The sequence below is a fragment of the Urocampus carinirostris genome, chromosome 20, assembly GCF_059441175.1.
Source record: "Urocampus carinirostris isolate Australia breed hairy pipefish chromosome 20, RoL_Ucar_1.0, whole genome shotgun sequence".
NCBI classification, from domain to species: Eukaryota; Metazoa; Chordata; class Actinopteri; order Syngnathiformes; family Syngnathidae; genus Urocampus; species Urocampus carinirostris.
In genome coordinates, this window is record NC_142368.1 from 28,937,011 (window position 1) to 28,963,804 (window position 26,794).

Genomic DNA, 26,794 nt, shown 5'->3' on the forward strand with positions numbered 1-26,794 from the left:
ACCATTCTCCATGATGTTGTGTCTGCTTTTCTTACAGGGAAGATAGGTGTATTACACATAACTGTTGGTGCTTCAATCAAGATTCCTGCCTCTACCATTTTGGCTATGACTGGTGTAATGCCTTCTGGTTTCAATGGATATTGGCGGAGTCTTGGTCTGTAATTTGTTTTCGCTTCAATAATGACTTCCATTGCTGTGGTCATTAGACCTACATCAGTCTTTGATGCTGACCACAGTCTGTCGGGGATTTCTGGCAGTTCTTCTTTATTGATTATAATCTTCTTCTCTCATTGTATTAAGTGTTTGTTTGGTTCTCCTATTCCTTGAAGAACTAGCATTGGCTTCAAATCATCTTTCTTTTGGACCACTATTTTGTGACCTTCTACCGCTAGTGTGAAACCCATTTGTTTAATTAGGTCTCTTCCCAACAGATTTTCTGGGCATTTTGGGACGTAAACGAAGGTTACTTTTTTATGTTCTGTACCATCTTCGTCATACACTGTGATTGGCTCAGTATATTTTCTGGATGAGGGGGCTCCACCTACTCCTACAACTAACAGTGTTCTTTTTGACAATTTGATCTCAGGTGGTAGCACCTTGAGGACTGATGACTGTGCACCTGAGTCTACAATGAACGTCAATTGGGTCTTAAATGGGCCTACATCTAACTTTCTCTTCGGGGGTATGACCGATGAAGTGTTGCTAAATAAAACTGATAGGTCTAACACTTGTTGGGGAGGGGAGTCTGTTTCTTCTTCTTTTTGACTTTCGGGTTCCTCCTCAAACAATTGTGCTCCTAGTCAGTCTTCATACTGTTTTTCTTCAATAGGTTTTGGTCTCTTTTGTTTTGGTGTGGATCTACATTCCCTGGAAAAATGTCCTGTCTTTCCACAGTTATAACAGGCATCTTCGTAGGAGGCGGATCTTCCTCTGCCTCTTCCTCGGCCTCTTCCCCTGACTGGTCTGTCTTGGTAGTACACTGGAGCTGATGTTAGAGGTTGAGTATATACGGTGAATGTCTGTGCTTGTTTTTTCTTTTTTAGAGTTTCAGCATGGATGATCCAACCCATCAGATCGGTGACTGAGGCAGTTTTCCAGTTTGGGAAATGTTTTTTGGTGAAGTTTGCTGTCCCCTCCATTATGCCATCCATCAAGGTGGATCTCGGGAGGGTTTGGAAGGGGCTATTAGCATCCTGCGAGTCTTTAAATCCACTGGACAGTCTCATTGTATCAATCAGACGATCAAGGAATTGTTGGGCACTTTCAGTGGATTCTTGTTTGCACCGCCTCACTCTGTCCAGGTCTGGTTGTTTCTTGTACATATTGACTGCTCTTTGTAACATAGTGTCTAACTCTTGGATGAGTTCAGCATTAGGATTTTTAGGAATTCCAGGGGCTTGGTCTGGGTTGAAGGTGCCCTGGTATCTTCCCAGTCTGTGTCCGGTTGTTATTTTCAAAACACTCAACAGTTCACGTCCATTAAGATGATATGATCTTTGCACATCCATAATAGCATCAGCCCACTTTTGAGCATTCTCTTCAATGAGGGGGACACCAGCACACACTGCTTTTTTCTCTTCTTCGGTCCATGGCCTATACACTAAAATAGTAGATTGATGTGGTTGGCCTGGTGTATCATCAATGGTTCCAAATGCTGGGTTAGCTACGGCTACCATGGGATACGTTGGTATAGGTTCTAGCTCAGGCAATATAGGATATAAAGCTCCTTGATATGCAACTACATCAGACTGAGGGCATTGTTTGTTTTTCTTTGGTTTGTCGCTAGGGGGCGCTTTACTTTTCCCTTTAGTGGTGACTCCTTCAGTGGGTGGGCCTGTGCTCTGTTGGCCCACCTCTTCTGGTGGGGTCTCATACACCTCCTCTTCGTCCTCAGTCGCGTGTAAAGCTGCTCCCTGCTCATTTCCTGGTACTCTCTGTCTGACCCTAATTCCTGTTTCCTCCATCTCAACGATCTTCATACGCAATACTTCCTTTCTAAGCTTCTTCTGGTCTACTTCTCCTTGTCTTTTCTTTCCCTGAACTATCCATGCATCTATAGCGCGGAGTTGAATTTCAACTCTCGCTGTCTTTTTCCCTTGACTTAATTCTTCTTTTCTTTTCCTCAACAACTTTCTTTTCACTTTCTCTTTGTTAGGGACAATCCACAACATACTTCACATACTCCTCACTCATCGTTCCCATATACTTCACATCTCTATGTTCCAACAAAGTTTTTCTCTGAGTTTGCCCCATCTCTAATTCGGCAAACGAATCAATAGGGACACGTCCGAACTCATCAAACACAGCGCTGATCTAATCACATACACGCACACACACACACACAACCACACACAGTGCACTTTATTTTCTCTATGTGTAACAACGCTCTTACTTATAATTACTCGCAATATGTTTTGCTCTGGCCAGGCAATTCACAAATTAGATTAAACACGTTTTCTTTACAACACTAAGTCATTCTTTTATGCTCCTTTAAAAATTCGTAGGTGGGGTTGGTCTTTTTTCTTTGAGTCACTGTTACGTAGACACCAACGTTTAATTTCCACGACCCAGAAAACCCGATCCCGTTAAGTGCTATTACCACCAACTAATGTTAGTCGTTATTTTACACTTAAATATAAACCAACTCTAATTCCTTTTTTATGGTTTCTTGGGTTATCCGGATAATATATTGCCAGCTGGGCGTATTCAAACAAGGGCCACCCCCTTTTTACTCAGCGCTGCCAACTCCTACCTCCTTTTTGTAATCCAACCTGATACTATGCTTTTTTAATATTTAATAAACGTGTTGTAGATTGCACTACCTGATTCTCTGATGCCGGCCCGGTTCGTGGGACCCAGTGTTCGGGCGAGCTGCCGAGAAGCTGGAGAGAGGAATCCTCACTTCTTCAATGGGAAGCGCTGTCGACAGGTTCTTGGTGTCCTTCAGACCAGTGTCGGCAGATTGTCCAAATATGGGTCCCTGTACGGGCCACCAGTTAGTGTGAGGTCCAAATTATGGGCAAACCCCGTGTGGCCGTTCATCAGATCTAAAAAGGAATTCAGGTAACGACAATATACATTTTCGTTCCGCTGCAGCGGGGGAGAAACGGGGAGAAACACAGGGGATGTGTTCTCGGCTCCACAATCGTCCTCCTGCTTCTTCCCCTCCGCAGCTGGCTTTATTTAGTACAAGTATGGTGGACTTTAGACTGACACATCATTGGGTGGACATTAGACTGACACATCATTGGGTTGACATTTTACTAAAACAGCAAAAGATATATAGACAGTCAATAATAGGGGAATGTTCAGAGAAATACACTATATATATATATATATATATATATATATATATATATATATATATATATATATATATATATATATATATATATATATATACATATATATATATATATATATATAAAACATTCTTAAGAAACTTCACAAAACCCTAAAAATTCGGACAGAAAAAAAAAATCTTTGGGACCACTTGTGGCCCGCGCTCCCTATGTTGAATACCCCATATGTTGAAAACCAATTCCTCAAAAAATCCATGTTTTTGGACTCCTTACCATATGTTCTATCAATTCTTCTTAAATGTCACTTTTTAATCAATCTCAGCTCTTTTGAAAGCGTTTTTTTTTTAACGTTTAAAATCACAATTTTCTGAGCCGTTTTTTCTTTTCTTTCTTTTTGACGAGTAAGATGGACAAACACAAACACATGAAAAAAAAAGCTTACAGGATAGGTACACACACAAACACATCAACAAATAAGACATACACAGGGCCCACAAACAAAAAAACTTTTAATTCCTATTTTTCTGTTACCGTTCCTTGTTTTGTTTCACTCAAAAACTTGAAACGTGTACCCTGGGTCAATTTCCCTTCTGAATATGCAACTTCGTTTATTTTGATCACTTTTATTTTGATTTACTTTTTTTTCACTTTATTTTTTTTTTCTCACTTAGTCGAGGCTTCTTCTCCTAAACAATCTACCAATCTGCCGACCTGCCCCCGTGTGTCCTCGCCAAAGTTTCAACTGACAGTCCAAATTGAATCATAGTCACATCGCTTAAACTTTCACACTCTAAATTACAAAATCCAACTCTTTGTTGCTATAACCGACTTCATGATACGTAAATACTAAATTTGACACAGTATCAGAACCACGAAGAGTACCCAACTATTCACGTAGGAAGTATACTAAATTTTAGACTTTCCTACCAAACCACCAAATAGTACCAAAACTTAAGTGCCGTAAATTCCGGACTATAAGCCGTTACTTTTTTCCCAAACGTTCAACCCTGCGGCTTATTCAGTGATGCGGCCAATTTATGTAATTTTTCTAACGGCCGCCAGCAGCGCTTGTGTACAAAAGGTAAGATTTAGACCGCTGGAATATATACGCAGAGGAAGACTGCAACTTCTTAGTTTATGCACGAATTAAATTAGCGTAAACTTACCCTCATCATGCAAATTGCAAAAAGAAAGGCACATGACGCAGCTTTCAAGCTAAAGGCAATCGAGCAACCCTATGAAGAAGGAAACAGCATTTGCACGTATACTTAACTTTGCGAGCGTGTTGCTAACATGTTTTGGAATAAGGGAGCGTGGGACGACTTCCATATGACAAAGTTTCTTTCCGATACTGGGGGAAGATGACTTTGATGGCGTCAGTTATAAGGAGGAAGATGAGGATAGTTTACCGTGATTTTTACAGTAACGGTGTATTTTATTTAACAAACATGTTTACTGTTTTGCGAGCGTGTTGCTAGTAGCGTGTTGCTACCTGTCACTGTCACGGTTTGGGATAAAAGTCATATTATTATTATTATTAAAGCTTTGAAAACTCCTTCGGTGTACCGTCTTTCTTTGTAAATATGTGTAACCATGTATAATATGTATTTGCAACTGTATGTTTTTGTAATGTATTTATTTTAGAGACACTTATTCTGATATGTTTTGCGTATTAAAAAAGAGGGTCGGCGCAAACGCGGGCTGACGGGAAGTGGGATAAAGGTGAGTGAGACCTGTTGTCGCGGCGGACGATAGTGGATATATATCTTTCCCACCCTTACCTTTGGAAATATAGACTTCTTTTCCTTAAATTAGTTTTGAAGATAGGAACATTTCTCGTTTGGACTATGTAGTTACTTTCTAATGATAAGAAATTACTTGAAATGGCTAAAAAGAGCACCAGAGTTGAGCAGTTTGTTTATTTTTTTTACTGCAACATGCACTTTTATTCTAGGTGAGCAGACTACGAAAAAAAAACAAGCCTTAAAGTAGTGGAAAAATCCATTCTTCCAACCAACCTTTTGTTTAAACTTGTCGCATGTGTGTGATATTAAATTGGTTTGATCATCTGAATCTTTTTAGTGATGGATATGCAAAAAACACAGAAATAAGAAAGGGGGCAAATACTTTTTCACAGCACTGTAGGTGTCCTTTTAACGCTTTCTTCTCATAGTTGCCATTGCGCCCACTTGGCCGCGCCCGTGTGTGTCACGGTTGCCGTGGTGCCCAATTGGCCCTGCCCATGTGTGTCACGGTTGCCATGGTGCCCAATTGTCCCCGTCTGTGTTGTGCCAGCTGCAGCTCGTTTGGAGATTGACTTTCTGTGTATATAAAGCTCAGCACTCTCTTGCTTCAGTGTAAGCGCGTGAACAAAGTTCTGCCCCACAAGACGTGGGTTCTGTCCTGTTTTCCTGTTATATCTGCAGTCCGGTATTCCCGTTCCTGTTTATTTTTGTACTGTTTAATTTTGGGTTCCAGTTTTGTTTTCCATCTATTCTTGTCCTGTTGGTTAGTTTCTCCAGTTTTGGTTCCCGTCTAGTTTCTCCAGTTTATTTTCGTTACCCTGATTCGTTATCGATTTCGTCGGTCTCTGGCGTCCTGTCCTTCCCAGCCAGACCATCTTCCTAACGTGCATGACTCCCCATTTCCCATAAAATAAAAAGCTTGTGTGAGAACGTCACGCGATTGGGTCCTGTATCTGTTCAGGTTCTAACATTTCTGTCAGCATGTTTCAATACGTATTACGACTCGGATCATTATGTTACTTTGTGTAGAGAAAGAGCTGCCAGTATAGTTTTCCCTTGTTTAGCATTTGTTAGCATTAGCTTTAAAGTTGAATCTTGAGAAATTTGCTGCAATTTTCCGGGGGATCTGGACAGCTTTTCCAAGAAAAATGTACTTCGGGCCTCTGTCTCTATTATCCTGCTTTGAATTGAAGTTTTTGAAATTCATCATCCTGAGGCAATTCTGCAGCAAGCCAGCTGCCAACACTCAAGTCAAGTCAAGTCAAGTCAAGTCAAGTCATTTTTATTTGTATAGCCCTAAATCACGAAGAGTCTCAAAGGGCTTCACAGATTGTTACACTATATTACACAAACTATTTTCAACCGACAAGAGGAGTAGGTTATTCGTATGCAATGGAGTAGAAGTGAGTTTTAAGTTTAGATTTAAACATTTCCACTGAGGTTGCAGATCGGATCTCAGGGGGAAGAGCATTCCACAGCACCGGTGCCCGGATGGAGAACGCTCTCGAACCAGCAGAAGACTTCTTTGCTCTCGGGGTCATCAGAAGACCAGCACTCTCAGATCGTAGGCTTCGGACCGGGACATAGTGGCAGATCAGATCTGAAAGATAAGAGGGAGCAAGTCCATGTATGATTTTGTACAATACTAAGAGAACTTTGAAGTCACATCTTTGGCTAACTGGGAGCCAATGCAGGTTAGCCAAAATCGGTGTTATGTGATCGTACTTTTTTGTCCTAGTTAAAAGCCTCGCTGCGGCATTTTGTACTAGCTGAAGAGACTTGATTCTGGACTTCGGGAGACCGGAGAGTAGTGCATTACAGTAATCGAGACGGGAGGTAACAAATGCATGAATTATTGTCTGTTTAGTTTAATAAAGCTAAAATGAACTGCTCAGATTAAAGCAGATGTGTCGCTGAACTCATTTTCCTTTAACTAGCATATAATGATGCAACTATTTGTGAAGTTTTCACATTTTAGTTTTTCTCGCCACCCCAAAGGAAACTGTTGATTTGAAAACACCTTCATGCATTTGGCTTTTGCATCCACGAGGACTAGGCGGTGTTTTGGATAGCATCAACACTTGATGATGCTTGTACTAATCTTGCCATGACAAGCAACAGATGGTGAATGTTTTATCCCCTTTATCAGACACACCCCGACAGCAATTACTAGGGGCACATCATTTTGGCCTGTCAAGGTGCACGCATTTATTTTATTTTCAAATGGTTTTTTTAATGCTTTGTAGTTGGAATGGCCGCTATGCATCCCTGGAGCTGCAGGGGCACTTGCATTGGGATATTTACAGTCAAAATAAAAAAATAGGTATACATGTAAGTGCCGTCCTGAAAAAAAATAGCCAAATCAGGAGTTTCAATTCAAGATTTAACGAGTCAAATGTAGATTTTACACAGCAAAAATTTGAAATTATACCATAAAGCAAGGACAAAAAGAATGTTGACAAATTACATTTTGTTGGCAGATAGTTTTGTTTATTTTAACTTTTTTATTCCTTTTTTTAGTACGTATACATTTATTTTTTGTGATACATTTTTTGATTGTTTAATTGTATTTATTAATTTTTACTTTAAAAAAAATACATTTTAATGTATTTCTATTTCATTGTTTAATTTTTTAGAGCTTTTAAAAAAAATTTCACAATGCTTTTCAGCTCCACATTGCAGAAAGGTAGATTTGAATATAAAGAAAAATACTAACATTCAAAAAAAAAAATCTGTATTAAAAAGGGAAAAATAATTCTGAAATGAGATTTTAAAAATATATTTTATTTCAATACTTTTCAGATCCACTTGTTTTTTTCTAAGAAATAGACAAAAATACACTTTAATACAAAAATATATGAAATCAAAACCAAGCATTTTTTTTCTTCTCATTGCTTTCAGCACAAAATTGCATACAAGTCAATTTAATAAGTGAGAGAAAACGTATTAAAATACATAAAACACATCGTACCTACCTACCTACCTACCTACCTACCTACCTACCTACCAACCTACGCCATGCCCACTCCATCACGTGAACACTTCATCACCTTACTCTTCCCAACATTTACACATAACTTATACCTATCACACACTCTTCCAAACCCCGTTTACTACCCTTCTCAATGTTTCCTCAGAATCAGCCACAAGCGCTGTGTCATCTGCGAACAACTGACTGACCTGCCTCTCCGTTCCACTGTCATCAATCACCTCTAGATCTCTGCCAAATACTCTTGCATTCACCTCTCTCACCACACCATTCATGTACACATTAAACAGCCATGGTGACATCACAAACCCCTGTCTCACACCAGTCAACACAGAGAACCACTCACTTGTCTCAGTCACTACTCTTATACATGCTCTGCTGTTCTCATAAAAACTTTTCAATGCTTCCAACAACTTTCCACCCACACCATACATTGCCATCAGCTGCCACAATGCCTCTCTATTGACTCATACGCCTTTTCCAAGTCTTTGAAAGCCAGACAAACATTCTTTCCTTTTGCAAAATATTTCTCATACACTATTACTATCTTTTTTTGTGTATAACCCCCAGAGAGGGATCAACTGACCCCAGAGATTTCAGATAAAATCCTGCCTTTGTTTTGTAAAACATGGCCATGACTGGGGCACTCCAGGGGGATGGGGCGCATACTTGTAGTTTTGTCATGTAGTGTATTAAGTAAGTGTAAGTACAGACCAGGATAAAGTGATAAAAATTGTTGTAAAATGTTTAGAAATACGAGTTTCCATTATCATGACACTGTCGGATGTAACTGGTTACTAAGTAACAAGTTACTGAACGATATTATTTTAAAGTAACTAAATAATGTAATTGATTACAATTGCTAAACTAGTAATTCAATTACAGTTAGTTATCAAGTTTAGTTACTTTTTCACAATACTTTCTTATATTATACATAAATACCTCATCATTGATGAATGTCATCTTTTTGCTGACAATGAACCTGCCTTAATGACATTGTCCGTTGGCTGAATAAATATTTTATTTTCATGTTAATGTCTGACATTTGATGCATTTTGAACAGAGCTTTAGGAGTGACTTTATCTAAATAGGTTTTATGAAACAAACAGAAAATTAGATGTTCCGCTTTTTATTTGTATATATATATATATATATATATATATATATATATATATATATATATATATATATATATATATATATATATATATATATATATATATATATATATATATATATATATATATATATATATACTGTATATATATATAATAGGTCCTCGGTGCACTGGCTTACATCTTGGAGCAGGAAAGGCGGAAGAAGCACCAACCTCAACCCGGTCCAACACATTCCATCCAGTTCGTCAGGGAAGGGGAGAAACCAGCATCCTCCAAGAAGACCAAAAAGAGCCTCCTGCAAACAGCACCAGCATGGGAGATGAGGGTAGACCTTGGAAGGAAATTACACTTTCCCCAGGTAGTCCAAACTTCCTTGAGCCCAGACATTGTGATTTGGTCAGAAGAGGCTAAGAAAATCATCCTGATTGAGCTAACTGTATCATGGGAAGAAGGATGCAGCGAAACCCATGAAAGGAAAAACACCAAATATCAAGAGCTGGTCCAACAGTGAAGGGACAAAGGGTGGCAGACCTGGCTATTCCCAGTGGAGGTCGGGTGCAGGGGCTTCCCAGCACAGTCTGTATGGGTCACATTAACATCTCTGGGAATAAGTGGAAGGGAGAGCAAGGCAGCTGCCGAAAGGGTGGGGGAAGCCACGGAGAGAGCCTCTTGTTGGCTCTGGAGTAGGAGAGAGGAGTTTAGCTGGGGACCAGGGGAATATGGGCAGTGACTGGCCATCACTGCCGGCCCGCCAACTCGAGGGCGTTGTGGTTAAGGGTCAAAACGCCCAGTGACTGTTGGACACCACCTGACGACATCTTCTCATGGTTGAAGGCTACAGTCACTGTTCGAGTGACTGCAGAAGTTGCACTGATTAGAAGTGTATGTAATAGTTTTGACGCTGAATCACCAGTGACTTCCAGGAAAGGCTGGATGGCAACCAAGGAAGTTTGGTGACGCTGGAAAGACAGATGACCTCCAGGAAAGACTGGCATGGGTGTGTGGGGCTAGCAACCCCACCCACAGTACTCGCAAGAGGGCACCAACCATTGCTACGAAACGAAACAATGAGCAATACCCCCAGAGTCTCCCGAGAGGGGGGGGGGGGGGGGATGAGAGACTCAAGAGGACAGATTCACTGGTAACGGCTACGGCAAGGACAAAGACGACGAGACGGCTTACCCAAACCACACTGACTGGGGACGTGTTTGAGGCAAAGTGCCACTGCGGAAAAACGCAAAGGGACTTGAGATACACCAATCCAAGACCATCTGTGGGAAAGGGGTAAATCAGATGCAGCACATAGTGGAGGCACTCAGTGAGACGCAGGAGGATTCCAGTCAGGAAGCACCCCACAGTACAGGAGACCTCTTGGCATCTGCGATACTCCTCGACCATAGGGTCCCCCCTCACACTACCCCAGGCGCCCAACCCCCTAAAGAGAAAGTGAAGTGGCCTCCAGCAAACAACAACCTTGCATGGAACCAACTTGACCAGGACCTTGATAGAGTCCTAGAGGCCACTTTGGCAGGATTGGCAGAAAGGGAAATCAACAGCATGGCTGCTTGTGCTTACTCCATGGCCAAGGAGCGTTTTGGTACAGAGGAGAAGAAAGGCAGCAATATAGCACCTGCAAAACAGTCCAACCGAAGGGAAAACAGATCAAGAGGTTGAGAAGGGAAATCAAGGCTCTCAACTCGCAATACAAACATGCCAGTCCCAGAGAGAAGGAGGGCAAAAAAGACTTGACCACTGGACTTCGAGGACAATTGTGCAGACTAAGAAGGGCAGAGAGGTCTCGGAGACTGAGAAAGGAAAAGGAGGTCAAACGTGCTCAGTTCACTAAGAACCCATACAAGTTCACCCAAACCTTGTTGGGGGAAGCAAGATCTGGGAGACTGACCAGCCCTAAAGAAACGGTAGAAAGTTTCCTTAAAGAAAGTCACAGCGACACCTTTCGAAGCCAAGCCTTGGACATCCACCCAAGGATTGGAAGCAATAAAACCCCGAAAGAGAAGATTAACACTAAGGAGCCATCATGGAGAGAGTTCCAGGACGTTGTGAAAAAAATCCCGGTCATCACATGCCCCAGGACCCAGCGGTATACCTTACAAAGTGTACAAGAGATGTCCATTACTTCTACGGAGGCTGTGGAAGCTACTGCGGAGAATTTGGATAAAGGGCATATTTCCAACATCCTGGAAGAGAGCGGATGGGGGCTTTGTGCCCAAGGAAAAGGACTCATCTGACATAAGCCAATTCCGAACCATTTCTCTACTAAATGTTGAATGTAAGATATTTTTCTCAGTCCTGGCACAGAGGCTGACATCGTACTTGGTCAAGAACAAATAAATCGACACATCAATCCAGAAAGGTGGCATCCCAGGGTCCTCTGGATGTCTGGAGCACACAACATCATCAGCCAGTTGATCCGCGAGGCCAAGGAAAGTAAAGGTGACTTAACGGTCGTCTGGCTAGACTTGGCCAATGCATATGGGTCAATTCCCCATGATCTCATCAACACTGCGATGGAGCATTACCATATCCCACAGCACATAAGGGGAATGATCACTTCCTACTTCAGTGGATTCAAGTTTCGGTTCCAAACCACCCAGTTTACCACCCAGTGGCAAGTCTTGGAGAAGGGGATCGTCACGGGGTGCACCATATCCCATATCCTGTTTGTTATGGGCATTAATCTACTCCTCACTGCCGCGGTGAAGGAGACCATAGGGACAATGACGAGGTCTGGCATATGCCAACCTCCGTTAAGATGCTTTATGGACGACCTCACTATTACAACAGTGACCCATGTGCAAGCAAGATGGATCCTGAAGGCACTTGACGAGGTAGCAACCTGGGCTCGGATGAGATACAATTCCAGAAAGTCAAGAAGCATGATGATCAGGAGCGGGAAGGTCATAAGCAGGTTTCAACTTCGAATCCAAGGAGAAAACAAACCATCAATCAAAGATAACCCAATAAAATGCCTCGGAAAGTGGTACGATTCATCTCTGGGCGAGGGGGGCAGCGTTCTCAGGACAGTGGAGCAGGCTAATGAGTGGTTGCAAAGGATTGAGCGATCAGGACTACCAAGACTTGGTTGTTCCAGTACGGTCTGCTACCAAGACTGCTGTGGCTGCTAACAATCTATGAAATCTCTATGACGGCAGTCGAAGGAATAGAGAGGAGGGCAAATAAACATCTCTGCAGGTGGCTTGGTGTTCCACCAAGCTTCACATCATTAGGGCTTTACATCAGGTCGGGGCAGCTACAGTTTCCCCTGTCTTCGGTAGTGGAAGAGTTCAAGGTGGCCAAGTGTAGGGCGGTCATGATGCTCAAAGATTCTAGCGACGAGCTGGTCAGGGGCGCGGGCGTGATTACAAGATCGGGGCGTAAATGGGCAGCAGACAGCCAAGTACATCAGGCAGAAGGCAGGCTGAGGTTGAAAGATCTCATCGGAAATGCATGCATAGGGCGTCAGTGATTAGGGTCTACTCATTTCCAGCAATGGTCAAAAGCTGATCCAAGGCAGAGGAGAGACATGGTGCAGGCCGAGGTCCGTCAACTGGAAGAGGGAGGCAGGTGGTCCAGGGCGGTGGAGCTTGGAGTCCAAGGAGCCTGGACAAAGTGGGACCTACCAAAGCGAAGGATCACCTGGCCAGAACTCTGGAGGTTGGAACCGTTCCGGATCTCTTTCTTGCTCCGGTCAGTGTACGATAGTCTTCCACCACCAACCAACCTGTACAGATGAGGGTTTAGGGAGGATTAAAACATGTAACACACGAAGAAAAGTAACCCAAACCCGGCTTTAAGTCCCGCGATTGTAACTGAATATAAAGTACACAGTCCAAATACCACAGCCGGCAATAAACGGAAAATGATAATGGTACTTAAAGTTTGATGCAGACCTGCAGAGTCCGGGTCCCGTTGAAAGTAATCCAAGGAAAAAAAGTGGGAAAAATATATATCCACTATTGCGTCCCAAAACACGTCTCACCTTTACTCCACTTCCCGTCAGCCCCCGTGGTTTTCGCCCCTTCTTGTTGATTCGCTTGGGAAAACATATCAGAATACGTCTCTAAAATAAATACATTACAAAAATATGCAGTTGCAAATACATATTATACATGGTTACACATATTTACAAAGAAAGACAGTACACCGAGAAAGTTTTCAAAGCTTTAATAATAATGATACAACTTTCATCCCAAACCGTGACTGTGACAGGTAGCAACACGCTACTAGCAACACGCTCGCAAAACAGTAAACGGGTCTGTTAAAAAAATATACCTTACTTGTAAGAATCACAGTAAACCATCCTGATCTTCCTCCTTATAACTGACGCATCAAAGACGTCTTCCTCAGTATCGGAAAGAAAGTCTATGTGATAAAGATAGACGACGTCCCACGCTACTTATTCCAAAACACGCTAGCAACACGCTCGCAAAGTAAAGTTTACGTGCAATAGCTGTTTCCTTCTTCATCTGATTGCATGATTGCTTTTAGCTTGAAAGCTGCGTCACGTGCCTTTCTTTTTCAATTTGCATGATTACGCTAATTTAATTTGTGCACAAGCTAAGAAGTTGCAGTCTTCATCAGCGCATATATTCCAGCGGTCTAAATTTTAGCTTTTGTACTCGAGCGCCGTAGAAAAATTACATAAATTGGCCGCATCACTGAATAAGCCGCAGGGTTGAACGTTTGGGAAAAAAGCAGCGGCTTATAGTCCGGAATTTATGGTATATATATTTATATATATATATATATATATATATATATATATATATATATATATATATATATATATATATATATATATATATATTATATATATATATATATATTTATATATATATATATATATATATATATATATATATATATATATATATATATATATATATATATATATATATATATATATATATATATATATATATATATATATACATATATATACTGGAGGGCAGCACGGCGGCGCAGTGGTTAGCGCATGTGCGGCACAGTTCATGTCATGGGAACCTCCTGTGTGGGTTCAAATCCAGCTCCAGACAACCTGTGTGGAGTTTGTATGTTCTCCCCGTGCTTGCGTGGGTTTCCTCCGGGCACTCCGGTTTCCTCCCACGTTCCAAAGACATGCATTTCAGGTGAATTGGCCGGTCCAAATTGTCCCTAGGTGTGAATGAGCGAGCGAGTTGTCTGTCTTCGTGTGCCCTGCGATTGGCTGGCAACCAGTTCAGGGTGTCCCCTGCCCACTGCCCGATGATTGCTGGGATGGGCTCCAGCACCCCCGCGACCCTACTGAGGATAAGCGGTGCAGCTAATGAGATGAGATGAGATATATACTGGAGCCATATCCCCCTAGTGGGAGGTGGCTAGAGTCACACAACACATTCACAGTTTTGACTCTCTCTGGTAGATTGATACAGAGGAGGGGATTCCCTCGCTCAACCCAAGTTATATATTGCAACATTTCGTTCGGAGTCATTAGCAGGGAGGCAATAGTAGTACCAATGTTGTAAGTCTTAGGTATGACCCGGCTGAAGCTTGAACCAGCAACCTCCCAATTTCGGACCGGGCACCATACCCCCAAGGGTTTTTATTTGTGACACAAAGAAATTCAAAGGTAATGTATTATTCAAATATATTAATTGATTTCAAACAAATCCAAAGGTAATGTAACACAATGACTTCTGTTAGGCAAGTAGTGTAACCAATTTAAAAAAGGACAAAAAAGTATATTAAAGTACAAAAATATATAGTAAAATAAGAAAATCATTTTAACAGCCAAAGTAATCAGCAAATACATGTTTCTGTTTAAAAATGCCCAGAAAGGCCAAAGGTATACCGTATTCATTTTTTTTAACATTAGGATGTAAATATTGATAATTTTACACTAGACTAAAGTGGACTTTTAAATGTAAAAAATTACACTTAGTCTAAAGGTGAAGCATATTCACTTCGCTATTTTACTCTGGTAGACACTTCAATAATGGTACTACCTTACTTACATACTCACTTACTGATGCTGTGTAATACAAGAGTTGATTTGAAAACACAAAACCATATGGGTAACCTTGGAAAGGCCTTGTCATTGTTAACCTTCCTCCAAATAATATTTGAGTGCAACTCAAGGGAACCCAACTTGTTTTAAAAAGTTACACATAGTAACAGAGTACATTTACTCTGTTACATTTACTTGAGTAAGTTTTGGGAATTTTTGTACTTCTAGGAGTATCTTTAAATGCCTGTATTTTTACTTGAGTAAATATGTGAAGAAAAAAACTACTTTTACTACATTAGGCAACATTGAAGTCGTTACTTCGTTACTTAATAAATCCCCTCCACGTAATTATGCATCTGTCTTTCTCCGCTAAGGCACATTTATTTTGACGGAGAACTCCGCCAAGCTCTACCATGTTTAACCAATCAAACGTAGCAGCTTCGTCACGTGACTATATTGCACTTTGGCGGGTGAAACGTTTTTATGGATGAAACAGATCAAAAATGTCGCTTAGCAATACCAAAAATAAAAACACAGAAAAGGAATAGCACCCCTAACTATAACTATTTCCGTTACTTTAAAATAAGTTGTTGAATGCGAAAGAATTTGAATTTTTCTGAGCGGCATTTGAGTCACTTTAAATAGAGAAGAACAGTAGTAGTTGTGTTTACCATATGGTTAGATAGCAAGTACCAAAATAGTTTTTACTAATGCGCCGTTAGAAAACGCCAATGACAGTTGTCGTTGGTGCGGCAAACGACTCATGTCATTGGCGAACAAAATATATCTAATGGAAGTGAATGAAGGGATATCCAGCTGGTTCCCTCCAAGACATTTTTTTTCTCTTATGATTGGTAAATATGCATTTTTATAGATATTTTTATTTTATTTCCCAGTGTTGATGTGTTTGTATAAAAATGTAATTGTATTTTTTTCCTAACCTATATTTACTTTTGTTTCTTTTTTTTCCTATTTTGTCTTTCTTCTACTTTTTTCCCCTTTTTAAGTCATTCCCTGCATAATGTTGCATAATAATTGGTCATGTAGGGATTATAGCAGGGATGTCAATCATTTGAGCTCAGGTTCCACATAGTTGAAAGACCATTCTAATGGGGGCCGAACTAGTAAAAAAAGAAAGAGAAAGAAAGAAATAGAGAATGAGAAAGAGAGAGAGAAGAGAGAAATAATGAGAGCGAGGGAAAGAGAGAGAAATAAAATGGGAGAGAAAGAGAGAATAGGAGAGAGAAAGAGACACTAAGAGAGAAAGAAATGGAGAGACAATTTGAGCGAAAGAGACAAAGAGAGAGAGCGAAAAAGATTCGAAAAACAGTAAGAGAGAGTGAAAAAAGAGAGGTAAATAGAGAGAAAAAACAGACAAAAGAGAGAGAGAGAAAGAGGGAGAGAGAGAGAAAGAGTGAGAGAGAGCTAATAGAGAGAGAAACATAAAGAAATAAAGAGAAAGAAAAAAGAGACAGAGAGAGACAGAGAGAGACAGAGAGAGACAGAGAGAGAGAGACAGAGAAAGAGAGACGCTTTGAAAAAGCGAGAATGATAAAAGAAACAAAAAGAAGCAGTGAGATAGAGAAAGAGAGGAGGGAAAAAGAGCAGTAAAGAAAGAGAAGGACGGCGTGAGAAGTTGATTTGTGAGTGGCGCCTGTCTTTGTCGCCACCAAGCGGATAGATTTTAAACCGTAGCTCCTTTTTTCTCTTGTGCTTCTTTCAGCTTTGTCTGGCGGGCCGGATTCAAATACTCCATGGGCCTGTTTGACACCCATGGATTAAAGCAACAAAAACAACCCGAAGAGCCGTTTAGGAACTTGAAGAGCTATTCTACAGACTCAAATACTGTACTGCTAAGAAAATTTAGAATTCTTTGACATACATCGTATTTTTAAAGTAACGGAAGTAGTTACTTTCCCTGGTATCTAGTTACTTTTACTTTTAAGTTATTCAGTTACTAACTCAGGTAATGTTTGGAAGAAGTAGTAAGTAACTATAATTACATGTTTTTAAGTAACGTGCCCAACGCTTTATAAGCCATCAAGTCCAAAATGTTTCATTGAGAGAGGATCTTGGTTTTCAAAAACCAGCGAGTGTTATTTCATCATTATAGCTTCCTGCCAGGCTAAATTAAACAAAGTGCCTGTGCCTTTACATTATTTGGCAGGATGATGAACCCCTGGAGACAAAAAGCAAAGAGGCCTGGCCATACTTTAAGTTTTTCACCTGTCCTAAGATACTGTTTCCGTTTTAAGTCTTGCAGCAGGGCAGCTGGGCTGCTTCCTTCCGAGACCCACTGGAATTCAACTTTTAACTGCAGGGGAGGAGAGAAAATCTGTAGTTTGTGCTTTGAAAAAAAAACGGATGTTAAAACCATTCCCTCCTTCCTGTCGTCTTTTTCTTTTAATAATCCTCCTGAGAACATTACAAGACAGTTTATATGAATGGGCACGGGCAGACTTTTTTGCCATTTCTCTATTTTGCAGGCATATCTGTGCAGAAACCGACGGGATTTTTTTTTTTGCTTTCTACTGGGGAAACTGTAAAGCAGGGTTCTCAAACTCAAATCTAGGGTCTGGAAGAGGTAGGGACCAAATCAGGTCTTCCACAAAATAAATTCTGATGAAGTAATTCTACTGTCAAATGTATATGTTGGGGCGGCAGTAGCTCAGGAGGTAGAGCGCTCGTCTTGGGATCAAGAGATCCCAATTCGAATCCCGGTTTGTCCTTTTTACATGTCGAAGTGTCCTTGGGTAAGACACTGAACCCCTAATACCCCCAATAAGCAGGTTAGCGTCTTACATGGCTGCAATACAAGGCCGCTATTGGGAAATGTGAAGCACACTGTAAAGCGCTTTGGGAAGTCATTGACTTGAAAAGCGCTATATAAATGCAGATCATTTCATTTCATTTCATTATATATATTTTTTAATTACTTATGATCTAAAAATGTTTAAAAAAATGTATGAGCAATACATTAATCCATACTGCGTTAGGACTTCGCTTGAAAGGACAGTGCCTTCGCTGCCCGGGGTCCAATTGTGGCCCCCAGGACGATAGTTTTAGGCTGCTCAACTCCTTGATCTGCTACCTTATCGTGGTGGAGGAGTTTGTGTGTCCCAATGATCCTAGGAGCTATGTTGTCGGGGGCTTTAAGCCCCTGGTAGGGTCACCCATGGCAAACAGGTCCTAGGTGAGTGGCCAGACAAAACGCAGATCAGAAGACCCCTAATGATGAGACAAAACTTTGGTCCTCGATTTCCCTCGCCCGGACGCGGGTTACCGGGGCCCCCTTCTGGAGCCAGGCCTGGAGGTGGGGTCCGCTGGCGAGCGCCTGGTGGCCGGACCCTTACCCACGGGGGCCGGCCGGGCACAGCCCGAAGGGACGACGTGGGACCCTCTTCCCATGGGCTCACCACCTGTAGGAGGGGCCAAAGGGGTCGGGTGCGCAGAGAGCCGGGTAGCAGCCAAGGGAGGGGTCCTTGGCGCGACGATCCCCGGCTACAGAAACTGGCTTTTGGGACATGGAACGTTACCTCTCTGGCAGGGAAGGAGCCCGAGTTGGTGCATGAGGTTGAGAAATTCCGACTAGATATAGTCGGACTCACCTCTACGCACAGCTTGGGCTCTGGTACCAGTCCTCTCGAGAGGGGTTGGACTCTCTTCCACTCTGGAGTTGCCCGTGGTGAGAGGCGCAGAGCCGGTGTGGGCATATTAATTGCTCCACGGCTCGGCGCCTGTACGTTGGGGTTCACCCCGGTAGACGAGAGGGTAGCCTCCCTCCGCCTTCGGGTGGGGGGACGGGTCCTGACTGTTGTTTGTGCTTATGCACCAAATAGCAGTTCGGAGTACCCACCCTTCTTGGGGTCCTTAGAGGGTGTGCTTGAGAGCGCGCCCCCTGGGGACTCCCTCGTACTGCTGGGAGACTTCAACGCTCACATGGGCAATGACAGTAAGACCTGGAGGGGCGTGATTGGGAAGAACGGCCCCCCTGACCTGAACCCGAGTGGTGTTTCGTTATTGGACTTCTGTGCTCGTCATGGTCTGTCCATAATGAACACCATGTTCAGACATAAGGGTGTCCATATGTGCACTTGGCACCAGGACACCCTAGGCCGTAGTTCGATGATTGACTTTGTCATCATTTCGTCGGACCTGCGGCCGCATGTTCTGGACACTCGGGTGAAGAGAGGGGCGGAGCTGTCAACTGATCACCACCTGGTGGTGAGTTGGCTTCGATGGTGGGGGAAGATGCCGGCCCGACCCGTCAGACCCAAGCGTGTTGTGAGGGTCTGTTGGGAACGGCTGGCAGAATCTCCTGTCAGAAGAAGTTTCAATTCGCACCTCCGGCAGAACTTCGCCCATGTCCCGAGGGAGGCGGGGGACATTGAGTCCGAGTGGACCATGTTCCGCGCCTCCATTGTCGAGGCGGCTGATCGGAGCTGTGGCCGTAAGGTAGTCGGTGCCTGCCGCGGCGGCAACCCTCAGACCCGTTGGTGGTCACCGGCGGTGAGGGATGCCGTCAAGCTGAAGAAGGAGTCTTATCGGGCCTTCCTGGCCTGTGGGACTCTGGAAGCAGCTGGCAGGTATCGGCTGGCCAAGCGGAATGCGGCTTTGGCGGTTGCCGAGGCAAAAACTCGGGCATGGGAGGAGTTTGGCGAGGCCATGGAAGCCGACTTCCGAACGGCTTCGAGGAAATTCTGGTCCACCATCCGACGTCTTAGGGGGGGGGAAGCGGTGTGCCATCGACACTGTGTATAGTGCCGATGGGGCGCTGCTGACCTCGACCCGGGACGTTGTGAATCGGTGGGCGGAGTACTTCGAAGACCTCCTCAATCCCACCGGCACGTCTTCCTCTGGGGAAGCAGAGCCTCTGGGTTGGGCTCTCGTATCACTGGGGTTGAAGTCACCGAGGTTGTCAAAAAACTCCTCGGTGGCAGGGCCCCGGGGGTCGATGAGATCCGCCCGGACTTCATTAAGGCTCTGGATGTTGTGGGCGTGTCATGGTTGACGCGCCTCTGCAACATCGCGTGGACATCGGGGACAGTGCCTCTGGACTGGCAGACTGGGGTGGTGGTTCCCGTCTTTAAGAAGGGGGACCGGAGAGTGTGTTCCAACTACAGGGGAATCACACTTCTCAGCCTCCCTGGTAAGGTCTATTCAGGGGTACTGGAGAGGAGGGTCCGCCAGGAAGTCGAATCTCGGATTCAGGAGGAACAGTGTGGTTTTCGTCCTGGCTGTGGAACACTGGACCAGCTCTATACACTCTTGAGGGTGCATGGGAGTTTGCCTGTCCGGTCTACATGTGTTTTGTGGACTTGGAGAAGGCATTCGACCGTGTTCCTCGGGAGGCCCTGTGGGGGGTGCTTCGGGAGTATGGGGTACCGCACAGTCTTATCCGGGCTGTGCGGTCCCTGTATGCCCGCTGCCAGAGTCTGGTCCGCATTGCCGGCAGTAAGTCGGATTCGTTCCCGGTGAGGGTTGGGCTGCGCCAGGGCTGCCCTTTGTCACCGATTCTGTTCCTAACTTTTATGGACAGAATTTCTAGGCGCAACCTTGGCGGGGATGGAGTCCGGTTTGGGGGCCTCAGCATTGCGTCACTGCTTTTTGCAGATGACGTGGTGCTGTTGGCTTCCTCAAGCCGTGATCTTCAGCTCTCGCTGGAGCGATTCGCAGCCGAGTGTGAAGCGGCCGGGATGGGGATCAGCACCTCCAAGTCCGAGGCCATACTTCTCAGTCGGAAAAGGGTGGTATGCTCCCTCCGGGTCGGGGAGGAGGTCTTGCCCCAAGTGGAGGAGTTCAAGTATCTTGGGGTCTTGTTCACGAGTGAGGGTAGGATGGAACGGGAGATCGACAGACGGGTCGGTGCAGCGTCTGCCGTCATTCGGACCCTGTACCGGTCTGTCGTGGTGAAGAGGGAGCTGAGCCGAAAGGCAAAGCTCTCGATCTACCGGTCGATCTACGTTCCTACCCTCACCTATGGTCATGAACTTTGGGTCATGACCGAAAGAACTCGATCCCGGATACAAGTGGCCGAAATGAGTTTCCTCCGCAGGGTGGCTGGGTTCTCCCTTAGAGATAAGGTGAGAAGCTCAGTCATCCGGGAGGGACTCGGTGTAGAGCCACTGCTCCTCCGCGTTGAGAGGAGCCAGTTGAGGTGGCTCGGGCATCTAATAAGGATGCCTCCTGGACGCCTCCCTCGGGAGGTGTTCCGGGCATGTCCCACCGGCAGGAGGCCCCGGGGGCGGCCCAGGACACGTTGGAGAGACTATGTCTTTCGGCTGGCTTGGGAACGCCTCGGGGTCCCGTCGGATGAGCTGGAGGAGGTGGCTGGGGATAGGGACGTCTAGGCTTCCCTTTTAACGCTGCTGCCCCCGCGACCCGACCTCGGATAAGCGGAAGACAATGGATGGATGGATGGAACTCTGTGAGTGAAGAAACTGTTCCAAGTTACAAGGATAGCGTTTTTATTTTCCCACTTGATGTAGCTATATTATGTCACCCCTCTAAAAATGAGTGCTAAAAGCCCAACGGAATAAGACAAAATACGGAGACTCAAAGTGACCAAAACGCACCTTATTACTTTTGAAAGAAAGACAAATAAGAAAAGAAAAAAAGAAAAAAGAAAAGAAAAAAAGGGACAAAAAGAAAGATAAAAAGAGAAAAATGGAAGAAAAAAAATGAAATATATTAAAAGTAAACCTCAAGAAAAAAAAGAAAAATAGATAATGAAAAATATAAAAAGGAGAAAGATAAAAAATGAAAAGAACAAAGACTAAAATAGCATTTATTTTATCCCTTTAAATCCTTTTTTTCCTTTTTTTTTCTCCAGTTTTCTGTTTATCCTTTTTGTTCCCCTACTTTTCTTTTTATTACTGTTTTCCTCTTTGCATCTTTTTCCTTTTTCTTCTTCCTTTATTTTATTGAACTTTAAAAAATGTATCCCCTTCTTTTTGTCTTTATTTGTAAAAGGCAGGGTAAAAATTAGAAGTAAAGGCGCCACTTTTTGCTCACTTTCAGTCTCCGTGGTTTGTAGTCCTTCTCGGCCTCATTTTTGGTTTCACTACACATAAGCAACATCTACTGGACAGATAAAATACTGTCCCTTAAGACTGCATACATTTTCATCAGTGTTTATTTTGTAAAAACAAAATCAAGAAACATTTGGCTATACCTCACCCTAGCTACAGTGGCCCTCCATCTCAATTGAGTTTGAGGCCCTTGATCTAAATATTTCGCAAAAATAGATCAACTATCATATAAACTTGCATTACCTAAAATACTCGAAAGTCCAAAAGTTTGCAATATATTTTACATAACGTGAGCCTTACTTACAGGGAGCTAACATGATTGTCTGCCATCTTGCTGATACGGGTACCTGAAAAACAAAAGCTGGATGGAAGGCTGGACAAAATAAATAAGACCAAAAATGGTTATTATGGTCACTTTTAGTGTCCGCAGTTTGTATTTTTCCCTTGTGCTTTTAAGCATTTTTTTTTCACATGCACGGCAGAATGTAGCATTATCTAGTCGTCAATTGATACACACGGTCCCTTTAACTTTCATATTAAGGTGAGCGGCCTTAAATCAGACAAAACAGCAGCTTCCGCAGTGAGATCGTGAAGAGGTTCACTGACTAGTCTGTGGCCAACATTCTGACAAAAAAGGACACTGCTGAGAGCGTCAGCAACCGTGTTTTTGGGACCAGGGACTGATGGATTTAAACTGTAAATATGTTATTCTGGCAGCACGGCGGCGCGGTGGTTAGCGCATGTGTGGCACAGTTCATGTCTTGGGAACCTCCTGCGTTCAAATCCAGCTCCAAACTTCCTGTGCGGAGTTTGTATGTTCTCCCCGTGCTTGCGTGGGTTTACTCCGGGCACTCCGGTTTCTTCCCACATTCCAAAAACATGCATTTCAGGTGAATTGGCCGGTCCAAATTGTCCCTAGGTGAGAATGAGCGAGTGAGTTGTCTGTCCCTGTGTGCCCTGCGATTGGCTGGAAACTAGTTCAGGGTGTCCCCTGCCCACTGCCCGATGATTGCTGGGATGGGCTCCAGCACCCCCGCGACCCTACTGAGGATAAGCCGTGTAGCTAATGAGATGAGATGAGAGGAGATATGTTATTCTACTGTTGCATACTGTGTGCCATTTTTGCTTGGTGTGCCATTCTCGCCTAGTTCGTTAGTACCGTATTTTCCGCACTATAAGGCGCACCCAAAAGCCTTTATTTTTTTCAAAAGCTGACCATGCGCCTTATAATACAGTGCGCCTTTTTTATGGATCAATATTACCGGTAAGTCGCAAAGTCTTGCAACTAATGCAGCAGCCGCCGACTAGGTTTTCCCCCGAACGCCAAGTAGTCCGCGGTGTATGCTGGGATTTATTTACCGGCGTTTCATTGGCTAACCAATGTGTCAATCATAATTTGAATCGATCACTATTGGCTAAAGTTATTCGGAGGTGAAGGGGGTGGATCCTTTTTATCATTTACATGCTGGCATAGGCTAAATCGGCAAAACAAAGCCTGCAATCGGCTATATTGCATAATCTGGTGCGTCTTATGTATGTCAAATATAGGACCAAAAAATATTTTTTCGGGGTGCGCCCTATAACCCGGTGCACCTTATAGTGCGGAAAATACGGTCGTAATATTGTGGATACAATAACATGTTGTTGTGAGTGAAAACAGGTGTTGATACGATAACATGTTGTTGTGAGTGAAAACAGGTCTCAACTGGTTTGTCACTCCCCCCTCCCTTTAGCAGAAAAGACCTTATGTAAATTAGGGCATTCCTAATAGAATAAAAAGGCAAGGATAACGAAGACTGTTTCAGAGTGAGTTGGTAGACTGTAAGGGCAGTCTCCGGTCATTCTCCTTGCAAGTAAGTTACACTCACGTCTCTTTGTCTTCTTTGAGTGCAGGTTTTATTACAAGTGTTGGGGTTAACCTAACAGGCACATATTTTATTTCAAAATTGTAACTGGCCAGCTTTGACACCCATGTTTGCTCACAACAGTTCAATTTGGGTTTATTCATAATGTGTGTAAGTGGATTATTGTCAGTCCACACGGTAAACTCATGGCCTTTCAACCAATGGCTAAACTTCTCACACACAGCCCACTTCAGTGGAAAAAAATTCCAAACGGTGAGCTGGGTAGTTCTTCTGTGACCGGGTCAAAGACTTGCTAGCAAACGCAATTGGCCTAGCCAGTGTGTCACCTTCACGTACCTGGGACAAAACGGCTCCAAGGCCATCCAGTGAGGCCTCAGTCGACAGCAAAAATGGACGACTAGTGGGACTAGTCTGGGTGGGCAAACAACAGAATGGATAAGGGCCTTTTTGAGGTCTGTAAATGCCTGGTCGTGGTCAGCAGTCCAGTCACCTGATTTCAGTTTGCGGCCCACTACAGTGCATTTGGGCTTTCTGCCTTTCTTCTGTTTCTGGCCAGCCAGCAGAGAAAACAATGGCTTTGCGAGTGTTGAGTATCCCGGAATGAAGTGTTGATAAAAATTTAACATGCCCTAGAAAGACCGTACACGTTTCTCTGAAGGTGTCGCTCCATCCGACTCCATCAAGTCCGCCACATTTTGCTTATACGCTCAACTTTTTCTGGATCGGCTGACACACCATGTTCATCAATAATGTGGCCCAGGAATCTTACAGATTTTCTTAAAAAGTGACATTTTCTGGGGGCCAGTTTCAGATTGTGGGTTGGAAGTCTGCTGAACACCATTTCAAGACGCCTGGGTGCAGAACATTCATCTGGGGCAAAAATCAAAATGTCGTCCAAGTAGCATAGCAGACTTAAATAGTTTTGGTCCCCGAAAATAGAAGTCATCATCCTCATGAAACTCCCTGGGCTATTACAGAGCCCCTGTGGCAGCCTCATAAAGCCCCATAGGCGTATCATCCTTGTGTAAAGGCATGTTGTAAAACCCAGACGTCAAGTCCATTGTGCTGAAGAAGGAGTTGCCACCAAGTGCTGCCAAGCAATCAGCCTGATGTAGCAGAGGATGAGCGTCTTTCAAAGTCCTCTTGTTCAACCATCTAAAGTCAGTGCACGCACGCATATCACCATTCTTCTTCCAGATGAGGACTAAAGGTGAAGCATATTCACTTGTCGACCTTCGAATGATTTCTTTCTCTTCTATTTCATTCGAGACTTTGCATAATTATTGATACTGACACGCCTGAAAGGAAGTCTGAACGGCTTTTGAAGAAGAAGAAGAAGAAGAAGAAGAAGAAGAATTTACTTGTATTGTCATTCTTTGTAACCATGCACACAGAACGAAATGTCGATACACCTGACCCGTACAGTTAAACTGTAGCGAGCCGATGAAGACGCAGCCAAACAGGGCGCAGCCATTTTAGTCATTAGGTGACCAAATCCCCCAATTCCAACCCTTAATGCCGAGCGCCAAGCAGGGAGGCAATGAGTACCAATGTTGTAAGTCTTAGGTATGACTCGGCCGAGGCTTGAGCCAGCGACCTCCCAGTCTCGGAGCGGTCAACCAGATGGATTCTGTGAACAAAGTCATTCGCTTTTCCGCAGTCGAGGTGATTACGCGAGAGGATATCTTGGTAGCGAATGATCAGCTCTGACAACTTGTCTTTACACTCAGACGATGCATCACAACAGCCAGCATCTAGTTCACCCAGGCCAATAACTGTAGCTTTTCCTCAGCATTACTTACATCAGAGCAGACAGGGGGCAATCGCACAACAGAAGTAGTCTGAGGGCTACTGACCATAGATCCTCCAAGGCAACACAAGGCACCAAGTCAGCCAGCTTTGTATTGCATCTCAAAAACAGCGGATATTCTGCAACATTCATGACCTTCAGTGGAACCCATCCATCTGCCCACAGAGGTGTGACGATTCTGGCGACCATTAGACCTTCGGGAGCAGACCATGCCGACGTAGGCGCTGTCATCGCTGCGCTCCCAGGAGATACTCGTGCAGTTTTTGACAGCTTACCCCACAAGATTTACTCACGGGGCTCAAGGCGTGTGGCTGAATTGCGGAGCACAGTGCCTATCTTCTCAGGCATTTGACAACCACTCCATCTATGCAAGCCAGCTAGCATTGACAGAAAGTGCTCTGTTTCAGCATTAGTGGATGATGGAGCAGAGATGGCTGTCCAGTACGTACTAAATTTCTTTGACTCATGCAATATGTGTCTGATAACATTGGTCCCAATGATTAGGTCATCAGGTTGTCCCTCAACAATAATTGTTGGCACAACCATTTTACAGTTATTGATTTCCATGTGGATCTTGAAAGCTGACTTTGGGCACATTCGTCGACCCCCAACACCAATGAGTGTCACGTTGAAAATTCGGCTTCTGTACGTACTGCTCCAACAGAGAGCAGCTTACGCAGAGCAGTCTCACTCACTGTACAGGCCAAGGAGCCACTATTCAGCATCCCCTCCAAGGTCATACCGCTCCCCACTCTAACTGGTACATAAAACAAACTGTAGCTTCCCCCTACAGTATGTGTGTTTTGACAAACAATATTAGGCAACTGAAATTGTGTAAAAGTGTCAGAATTAAATACTGAATTGAAATTGAAATCGAATGGGTGGGAGAACTCATTTTGACTGTATTGCCTCCCTCTGAATACAGGC